Source organism: Crassostrea angulata, chromosome 3 (assembly GCF_025612915.1).
Source record: "Crassostrea angulata isolate pt1a10 chromosome 3, ASM2561291v2, whole genome shotgun sequence".
Taxonomy (NCBI): domain Eukaryota; kingdom Metazoa; phylum Mollusca; class Bivalvia; order Ostreida; family Ostreidae; genus Magallana; species Magallana angulata.
In genome coordinates this window covers 50,115,299-50,126,740 of record NC_069113.1, presented here as the reverse complement: position 1 = coordinate 50,126,740, position 11,442 = coordinate 50,115,299, and positions in this window count along the sequence as shown.

The window sequence follows — 11,442 nt, the reverse complement described above, 5'->3', positions numbered from 1 at the left end:
TTAATATTCATATGAATGTCTATCAATTATAGCATTGTATTCATTCGGCTTTAGTTGAGTACGAATCGGAAAAATCAAATGTATACGAATTGTGAAACATTAACATGATTAAACGAGCAAATTAGCTATAACTTTTTACTTATTTCTCTTATATGGTATTGCTGGCCTATTAGCGTAACGTACGCAGTTAGTGAAAGCGTTTTATGCGTGTTTTGAGTATTTTTATATTATTTTCAAATATGATGTACATGTATATACTTACATCAAAATTGAATTTTCGGTGTTCTAGACGATCTTTTATCATACAGACGATACAGTATCATTGAGATGGAAGAAAAAAACTGTAGGACTGACGACATTAAAAAATTAAAATACAGTAAACATTAAAATACCCGGTAATTTGTGAAACTAGTAATTTGTGAAACTAGTATTTTTAGCAATGCAATTTTGTTTACGTTTGCATTACAAAGCATGCAGTTGTTTATTCCAGCAGCTATATACATATGATCCGAATAGAGAGCTCTAGACGTTGCCTGGTTTGATTTTCCGATTATATATTGGGACTATAGTCTATCGATCCCAAAATATTCATGCAGCACATTTGGACGATTTATAATGGAAAATGTTGACATCTTTTCTCCATTTGGAAGTCACTCAGAAGACCTTGCACAATTTTTCAACACTATCATCCGGGTCTGTTAAAATGCAAAACCCCGTAGACTTCTTTATTTTTAGCCGTGTATTTATACCAGCTGATAAGCTAGAGAGGACGTTTTAAAGAAAGAATAATGTGAATGTTTAATGCCTCTAAAAGAGAATCGCTTGAACCCTGAGGTATATATAAATATACAGCAAAAAGTGAATCGAGGATATTTTGGGACAGAATATAGTGGTCAATGCATGTACTGTTAATTTTGAGGAAATAAATATTCTTGAATAAATAATCTAATATTGCTAATCTTTCAAAAAAAATTAAAAAGGTACATAAAGTATATCGTTTTAGCATACTTAACAAATCTAAGAGGTAAATAACATTAGATAAGATTTTCCGTTTTCCTTCCGTTCCGTTTTCCGTTCCGCGTTTTAGCAACACCCATGTATGTATACACGTGAACCCATCTAATCGAAGAGCTGGGTAAAACTAGTACCCGCTAATGAGACATGCAAACCTGTGTTGTGTACGTAACTTCAGACAAAGATCAGTCATTTGTAACATGCATGTATTTTTATGACCTATTCTTCAAATCCACTTGCACTATTTTATTAGGTAAATAACAGCTTTAAGGTGGTGCAGGACACCTGCATATTGTGATGTACATGTATACTTCCTATTGAGATAAACAATAAAGTATGTTGAATATTGATTAAATATTTACCCCCCAAATAATGTTACCTAACATTAAAGCGCAATGGGTTAGAGCGTTTACATGTCTGTAAGAGCATTGGGGTCCAAGGTGTATTTTTGGTAATTTACGAATTTTCATGGGGAGGGGGGGGGGGGGGGGTCTGGACCCCTCACTCCCACCCCTTCTCTAAATCTGTGCACACGATGATGTTCATGTAGGCACACAGAAGCAAATCTAAAACCGGCAACCGCCACGGGGAGGGGCATAATTTAATTTTTAATTTTGTTTGTAATAATTATATAGACCATTATACTTCCTATGACATAAAATGTTAAGATTATTGATTAACTGAAAATTCACTGCAAACAGTTCTACTCCAAATTGCACATAAAGTGCTGCTCATGTCACGATGTGTATTATCATATGGGCAGGGATCTCATCCTTCAGTTATGAAAATTATAATTTTTAAATGTATTACCGGAGTTTGCATGTAGCCTTCATTTTTAATTAAACTGGTACAAAACAGTGTTATCTAGGGGCAAACACATGGTGCGGGTATTACTGTCTAATGACAGCATCTAGTTTACTTTGAGTTTGGTTTATTAGTCCCCTACCAGTTTCACCGGAGGGGACTATAGCTTTCCTCTGCGTCCGTCAGTCCGTCTGTCCGTCCGTCCGTCCGTCCGTCTGTCTGTCCGTCCGTCAGTCCGTCTGTCTGTCCCACTTCAGTTTTCCACACTTTTTTTCTTTATGCATTTGAGGAATAATATGAAACTTGCTGAACAGCTTCAAAATGTCAAACTACAGATCAAGTTTACACTTTTGTAGCGTCTGATTGACATATTTTCGGGAAAATTAATTTTTTATATTCCAATTTTTTAATGTTCGGGTTCGTTATCGGGTTCGGTGTGTAACTGAATAAACGAGGTCAGTATGTAGTCAGTAATAATATCGTGCGTTACTTGTACCATTCCTTTTCCTGTACCATTCCTTTAATCATTTCTAACAAACAAATAAAATCTATAAAATAGTGTCAAGCATTGTGTTGTAAATTTAATCGGCAGGGTTTTTTAGGGTCTTCCGTTTTCAACGGAAGACCCTCTTGTTATTCTATTGTTTCTTTTTCATTATTATTAGGGTCTTCCGTTTCCAACGGAAGACCCTCTTGTTTTTCTTCGGTTTCTTTTTATTATTATTTTATTTTTTATTTTTTTTCTGACTCCTTCTCGGCTTTATATCTCAAAAAGTTTTCGTCCGATTTCCATGAAATTCTCAGAGCTTTTGTAAAGTTATCATGCCTCAACGATGTTAAAGTTTCAGCATTTACGTCTCTTCCGTTCAAGTTTGACGGCCATTTTTTATGTTTAAAAAAGTGATTTTGTCCGGAGGATTTCTCCAAAAACTTTAAAGATATCGCTTCGAAATGTTAACTGATGATAGATGTATCAATTCTATGGTGTACTGGGGCGTTTAAAATTTTATTCACCGATTTTGCTCAAAACCGGAAGTAGTTCCAATTTTTGTAAATTTTCATTTTTTTGATCAAAATAAGACAATACTACAGTCTTATAGAACTTGCCATGGTGAATTTAAATTTGAAATTCGTTTGAAAATCGGACGATGCATTACAGAGATATCGGGGTTTAAAAATTGATTTTTTCGGAAATTTTAATTCCGCGTCCTTGGTTTAAAAAATAGTGTAATGTTCAAAGTAAAATTAACTCGTACCAAAAATAATTGTTAGGTCGTACTTGAATTCATTCGGTATTTTTTTTTTGTTAAGTCGTTCTTAAAATCAGAAAGGTTTTTGTTAATTCGTACTTAAAATTATTCGGATTTTGTTAAGTCGTACCAGGAATAATTCGATTTTTTTCATCTTCTTATCTAAATTACTCTTGTTATTGGTTTAAGATCTCTGCTTCTTACAGAAACTTCCAGCTTTACTTCCGACATTAACGGAAGACCCACTCGTTGCTTTGCAACGAGCTTTGCTCTAGTTATTTTTCTTTTTCTTTATTTTTCTGACTTTTTCAAAGCTTAATATCTCAAAAAGTTTTGAACAGATTTACATGAAACTTTCAGGGATTATGAAGCATTATTGTGCCTCAAAGTTTTAAAATTTTCAACTACAACGTCACTTCTGTTTTTACGTTACGTCAATTTTTAAATTTTAAAAAAGTAATTTTGTCCAGGGCGTTTTTCAAAAACGGTTCAAGATAAAGACTTGGAATTTTCTGTGTTGAAGCAATGATCGTTTTTATTTGGACATAAGACTGGAAATTAGTTTCCGTCACTTCCGGTCTAAACCGGAAGTGTTTTAAAATTTTCGAATTTTCGAATTTTTCGTTTTAATTTAAAATGTTTACGAGGTTTGTAAAGTTTGTTATGCTGAACACGAATCTGAAATCCGTTTGAAAATCAGACGATGCATTACAGAGATATCGGGGGTTAAAAATTGATTTTTCTGGAAATTTTGATTCCGCGTATTTGGTTTAAAAAATAGCGTAATGTTCAAAGTAAAATTAACTCATACCAAAAATAATCGCTAAGTCGTACTTGAACACATTCGGATTTTTTTGTTAAGTCGTTCTTGAAATCAGAAAGGTTTTTGTTAAGTCGTACGTAAAATCATTCGTATTTTGTTAAGTCGTACCAGGAATAATTCGATTTTTTTCATTAGGGTCTTCCGTTTCCAACGGAAGACCCTCTTGTTATTCTATTGTTTCTTTTTATTATTATTATTATTATTATTCTTTTTCTTTATTTTTCTGACTTTTTTAAAGCTTAATATCTCAAAAAGTTTTCAACGGATTTACATGAAACTTTCAGGGATTATGAAGCATTATCGTCCCTTAAAGATGTTAAATTTTTAACTACAACGTCACTTCCGTTTTTACGTTACGTCAATTTTTAAATTTAAAAAAAGTGATTTTGTCCAGGGCGTTTTTCAAAAACGCTTTAAGATAGAGACTTGGAATTTTCTGTGTTGAAGCATTGATCGTTTTTATTTGGACATAAGGCTGGAATTTAGTTTCCGTCACTTCCGGTCCAAACCGGAAATGTTTTAAAATTTTCGAATTTTCGAATTTTTCGTTTCAATTTCAAATGTTTATGCGGTTTGTAAAGCTGGTCATGCTGAATACAAAACTGAAATCCGTTTGAAAATCGGACGATGCATTACAGAGATATCGGGGTTTAAAAATTGATTTTTTCGGAAATTTTGATTCCGCGTCCTTGGTTTGAAAAATAGCGTTATGTTCAAGTAAAATTAACTCGTACCAAAAATATTTGTTAAGTCGTACCTGAACACATTCGGATTTTTTTCGTTCAGTCGTTCTTAAAATCGAAAAGGTTTTTGTTAAGTCGTACTTAAAATCATTCGTATTTTGTCAAGTCGTACCAGGAATATCCGATTTTTTCATCTTTTTATTTTAGTTACTCTTGTTATTGGTTTAAGAGCTCTGCTTCTTACAGGAACTTCAAGCTTTACTTTCGACATTAACGGAAGACCCACTCGTTGCTTTGCAACGAGCTTTGCTCTAGTCTTTTTATTTTAGTTACTCTTGTTATTGGTTTAAGGGTTCTGCTTCATACAGGAACTTCCAGCTTTACTTCCGATATTAACGGAAGACCCACTCGTTGCTTTGCAACGAGCTTTGCTCTAGTTTGTATTATTATTACAATCGGGTTCGTTGGCGGGTTGGGCTGTTTAACTGTTTGGTTTGATTCGGGGTTCAGAAGAGGGTAAGAAATGATATTGTGCATAACAGTGCATTGTTTTCACAATTTTTTACCAGCGAATACAGAATAGACTTGGCGAAATTACAGGAGATGAAATAAAGAGTATTATTTTACCTATTTCCTATTTAATTTCTATATCAACTATATAGCCTAATCCGGGGGGGGGGGGGGGGGAGTATACCTTTACTTCCAATAAAAAGAAATTACTTACCCAAAATTCTTTTTCCAAAATCACGAGATTCCTAATCCGTGGGGGGGGGGGGGGGGGGGCTAGTATGCTTATGCTTCTGAATCCACTTTTTCAATCCTCAATGTAAATTTAGAAACAATCTTTCCTGCGAGAAAAAGGGGGGGGGGGCTAGTATGCTTATGCTTCTGAATCCACTTTTTCAATCCTCAATGTAAATTTAGAAACAATCTTTCCTGCGAGAAAAAGGGGGGGGGGGCTGAACCCTCTATTATTCTATGTTTCTAATGGTAAGGTATAAATTTGCCAAAAAAAGTGGGGGGGGGGGGGGGCTAAGCCCCCCTCCTAGCCCCCCCCCCCCCCCCCCCCCCCCGGTTCCGACGCCTATGTGCTTGGAAGCTTTCATAGAATAATACAAACCGGTAGGGGACGTGTATTGCTTATGCAATACTCTCAGAATGCTTGTTATATCTGGTTTATCTATAGTGAGATTAAAGTCGTTTTCATACCTTATCTATAATTTAGTTTAATTCTTAATGTAGAGGTCAAATTCAGTCTCAAAACAAAAATAAACACAACGCGAAGTACTGACAAAAACCTATACGGCACTGACCTGCTACATTATTATATATATATATTGCATTATTTATTCTGCATTGACTTTATTTAGCTTTCATTTCAATAACCTCTTATTTTAAAACAATATCAGTTGTACATATTTTATTACGTTTACATGTGTTTGTAAAAAATATTTGCCGCCATCTCCAAATATTGTTTACACTGTTCGTGACGTTGTCTACTTTATGACGTCATAATAACGACGTCAACGTTTGTTATTTCTGTTATAATTTGAAATCCACTGAAGAGCCGATCAGGCGAAAGCGCTCTGGATTAAATTTGAAAGAAATGGATTATTGTGTTATCGTCTACTGAAAACATTTTTCTATATATATATATATATATATATATATATATATATATATATATATATATATATATATATATATATATATATATATATAATTTCCCAATACAACAAAAAATAAATCGGCACAGTTTTAAATAATTTAAAAATGATAAATATCCAGAATAAAATCACAAATTGATCCTATTAACCGCAAACGTTTTCGCCATTCCTGGCTCTTCAGGCAGTTATGTACAAATGACTAATATGTAACGTAGTAACGTCAATAAGCAAAAGTTCATTGTGACGTCATAATAACGTTAAAGTAGCGGAAAGTTAGAGTCACAGAGCGAAAAGGCGCTAAAAAAATAATAATCGCAAATATAACAAATGATTCAATTATATCACATGCATATAATAAATTTTTCACTGGGTGCGATTAAGTTTTGGTTTAAATAATTTAATAAAGTGGTCTTCCTTGGCTAAGCGCAGTATTTCATTTTCATTTGGAAGTTTATAAAATGGGAATAGGGTAAATTTTCCCTGGCCGCATTCAGCAAAATGTTCACAGCATGGAGTATTACGAACACTCGGGTCTTTAATCTGTTGCTTGTGGACACGAACACGCGCGTTTAGTTTCCCCGTCTGTCCAATATAAAATTCTTTGCATGTTGGGCAAATAGCACAATAAATAACATTTTCCGATTTACAGTTCATCGACGAATTGGCGCGAATTTCCATCCCAGATGTTAGTAGAATTGTATTTCCTTCTTCTATGTAGGCACATGTACCACATCTCGGGTCGCCGCATTTTTTCACAGATGGAATTTCCTCCTGCATTGTACATCGGGCCTTGGTCAATATGTGTTTAAGATTTGGTGCTTGTCGTTGGCTACTGATTATGTCCTCGGATTGTAATAATTTCTTCATATTTTTTGACTGTTCTAATATAGGGTAAAGTCGTTTTGCGTCTGTTAGAATATTTCTGTTCCTTGGATTGTGGGTCACAACAAAAGCAAGTTTCCCGTCGTTGTTGCGATTATTAGAAGACCGGCGAGGATTACGTAGAACATGTAATGGAATTTGTGTCGCTCTTTTTACTCCAGCGTTGATTAAATTTTTCGGGTATCTCTGACGTTGCAGAAATATTTTTAATTCTTCCAGACGTTTAGATCGTAAGGTTTTGTCTGTGATAATTGTACAAATTCTCCGTGCTAAGTTAAACGGAATATTGCGTTTTGTGTGGGAAGGGTGGCATGATCTAAAATCCAGATATTGGTGTGTGTCCGTGGGCTTACAGTATAAATCCGTTGTTATACATGACCCATTTTTTATAATACGTAGATCTAAAAATGGAAGTTCCTTGTCACTCTTCCTTGTCACTGCCTGAAGAGCCAGGAATGGCGAAAACGTTTGCGGTTAATAGGATCAATTTGTGATTTTATTCTGGATATTTATCATTTTTAAATTATATATATATATATATATATATATATATATATATATATATATATATATATATATATATATATCTCTATCTCATGTAGTACAATATCTGTTTGACCAAGCGGACCCTCATGTTCCTTAAAAATGTCCCCAAACTCTACAATTAAGTTTATTAATAAACCTCGTTCTGATTCGGTCAAATTTTCGGACGCGTTTTCAATTAAAGGTTTCAAATGATCTGGAACTTCAAAACTTTCATCAAACATTTTTTCATGGGTAGCTAAACACACTTTCTCCACAGAATAAATCTTCCCTACGATGTTATCAGACTGTAAGTTTACTGGTTTTTCTCCCATATTGATAAGGGACAAAACAATCTTGCATTGTGGATTGACTAAGGATTTTGCCAGTAATAATTTTCTCCCTTTCAAAAATTTAACATGTTCTACTAAACCTTCTTCAAGAAAACATGGTCTATCTACGGCACACGAGACTAACATTTCTGAGCAAGGGGGAATGCTGACGTTTTCCACAAATTTAACTCTTGTAATTCCAGCGGTTGGATTACACTTTAACCAGACTTTGGATTTACCCAACTTTAAAGTTTTCTTGTCAATATCTACTTTCCCTTGATGGTTGCCCAGAAAATCCATTCCAATGATTCCCTTAAATTCTTTTATATCGGCCACTATGAAATTTTGAGTGTATTCTTTACTGCCTATTGTTAAGGGGAGCATGAGTTCACCGAAAACGTTAATCTCCGTGCTATTTGCAGTTAACAGTTTTGTATTTGTTTTCTCGGAAGTAACATTCGTCATATCTAAACTGTCATAAAAATCTTTAGATATTAGTGATTTTGACGAACCGGTGTCAACGAGCATAGGGACAAAATTTTCAGTTATCTTACAAAGCACAAACAAGCAATGATCTTTCTTTATGTTTAATTGAACCTCGTCTGTAATTGCGTTAGTTTCAAATTCGGGCGGCCTACTGTGTTCGAAGTTTGAACGGTCCGAGAGCCAGTCCTTGAGAGTTTTCCGAATTCGAAGACGGTACATTGTTATGAGTGTTCTCTAATTTCTTTGGACACCTCGGCGCAATATGACCAATTTCTTGACAATGATCTGCGACCTTCTTTCACCCAATTGCCGTTCCGAGCTACCGTAATTTCTCGACTGATTTTGTACGTGATCGTTTCTTGAATCGAAAGCGTTTGAGTAAGAAGACTGGTAAGCACCATTATTTATTGTTTCTTGATCTCTGAGAACCCAAAACTTTCTGAATTTCCTCGCGAATAATTTTAGCCATATCGTCTTTCTCAACGTTATTTTGAGTGCGAGATGCAAATTCGTCTTCAAATCTAACATGATTCATAGCAGGCTTTCGTCTTTCATCACACTTTCCAACAAAACTCTCATACTCTACGGCCAAAGCTATGGCTTTATCTATGGTAGACGGGTGGTTAAATTGCATGTGTTTCCTGAGATCTATGTGACCGAGTCCGTAAATAAATTGATCTATAACGTGAGTCTCTAAAGAAGCAAAAGAACAATTTGGATACGCTTTTAATGCTAGTCTCCTCAGAGAATGCCCAAAATCTGCCACGGACTCACCGGTTTGTCTGCGTTTTGTTTTAAATTCAACTTTGTATGAACTCACGCGTTCGCTGGGAGAGAACCTATTTTCTAACGTTTCTTTCAAAATATAAAAATCGTGCGTATTTAACATAGGAATTTCATTCAAGATCTGCCTTGCGGGGCCTTGCAAACTCATAATCAACTGACTCGCACATTCTCCTACCGTCCACCCATTCCAACGAGCTACCTGGTCGAACTGTACAAAGAACTCTTTAATTTCACAACTGCCATCAAATTTAGGGGTTTTCATTTCATTGCGCCTAATTACCGACCTGGAAATACATGTACTATCATTCATGCCCCTGTAATTTCCATCACATTCTCTCGCGCTTACATTCTCACTGCTGAAATCACGCAATCTATCATGCTGAACACGAGAATCTATCATACTTGCTTGCAATATTTCTTGTTCAATCCTAGAGCATTCTAAAGATAAATTTGCTATCTGTCTCTCCAATTCTCTCACTTGCGCACTTCTATCTCTCGGTGCAGGCGTAGAGAATGCATAACCTCTTAAATCTTCACTAGCCATTATGACAATGTATGTTAACTATCACAATCCAAACTTTTTTTAAAAATAAAATTCAAAAATAAGACTCAACCATTAAACTCAAGGGAAATGATTTCACATACACGTACCTTCTACTTCCAAAGGGAGAATTATTTACTCTTTATTTAACAAAACACCAAAAACAAGTTTTCAACAAAAAAGAACAATAGAATTCAGGCAGGTTCGAATCTCGGAATAGGGCGCTCAAAGCGAGTAGCACGGGCCACTGATCATTGTAGTACAAACCCTATCCTGGTCACGGCACCAAATACTGTAGCAGGTCAGTGCCGTATAGGTTATTATCAGTACTTCGCGTTGTGTTTATTTTTGTTTTGTGACTGAATTTGACCTCTACATTAAGAATTAAACTTTACTAAATTATAAATAAGGTATGAAAACGACTTTACTCTCACTATAGATAAACCAGATATAATAAACCAAAAATCAAAGTAAATGAAAACCAAGATTAGCAACCCTTTATAAATTTATTAACAAAATAAGAACACAACTCAAAAGCAAGTACTTAAAATCCCCAACCCTATAGCCTAACTTTAACAGGGACCTCAAAAAGACAGACGAGACGGGCCGGGACTCTGGAGAAAAGTAGCTAGCGAAACCAGCTGTCTCCTTCGTCAAATAAGGACTGACATGGGTTTATATATGGGACAGAACAAAGACAACTGTCATTAAAGTTATTGCCTATCGTATAAAGTGGGCGTTACCAAACTAATAGAATAAATGACATCGGGATCGGAATACTAATAATAACAAATATAAAACGAAATCCCGATCTACCACATTAGATATGTTTAACGATAGAAGAATAAAGAATAAAGAAAGTATGAACAAAGAAACTGAATTGTTTAATATCCTGTAACTAAGAATTAATATTTTGCAATTAAAATGAGCGTTAATTAGAAATTTATTTATTACGCGTTATAACAATTCCATATAAATTTCAGGACTGTCGTGAATGTACCAGATAAACCACGACCATCTGAAGATTCTGGTTATTTGCCACTTAAGTCATCAGATTTGGATATGGAGTCATTGGAAAAGAATATTGTTGAAGTCCTAAAGAAGAGCAAAACATTGGCAGTGGCTTTGTATACAATGTCAGACTCTGTTGATGACAATAACATGTCTATGTGTATTGGAGACAAACCCAAAATATTATTGATTTAGTGGCAATGCTTGGTCAAGAAAATGTGAAAAAAGACGATTGTTATGTTAAGAAAGTTAATGAATTTACCAAAGGACAGTCCATTAACCTTATGTGACAGTACCAAAGAAAGGGAAGATTGACTGCTTCCAATTTTTTAAAAGCCTATCACTATGGAGGGGATAAAGCAGGCAATTATATTGTGCGCAGTATGATGGGTCAATATAATTTTACTTCGAAGTCAGTTGAATATGGAAAAAATAAAGAATCTGTTGCAAGTGAGAAATATGAAGATCACATGACATGTTGTCATCCTTCATTTAAGTGTTCGGAGACTGGAATCTTTGTTTTTAAAGATTTCCCCTTTCTTGCTGCACCCCCTGATGGTATTTCTGAATGCAAATGCTGTGGCAAAGGTCTTGTTGAAATCAAGTGTCACAAAATGAAACTTGTCAGGTTGCTATGTCAA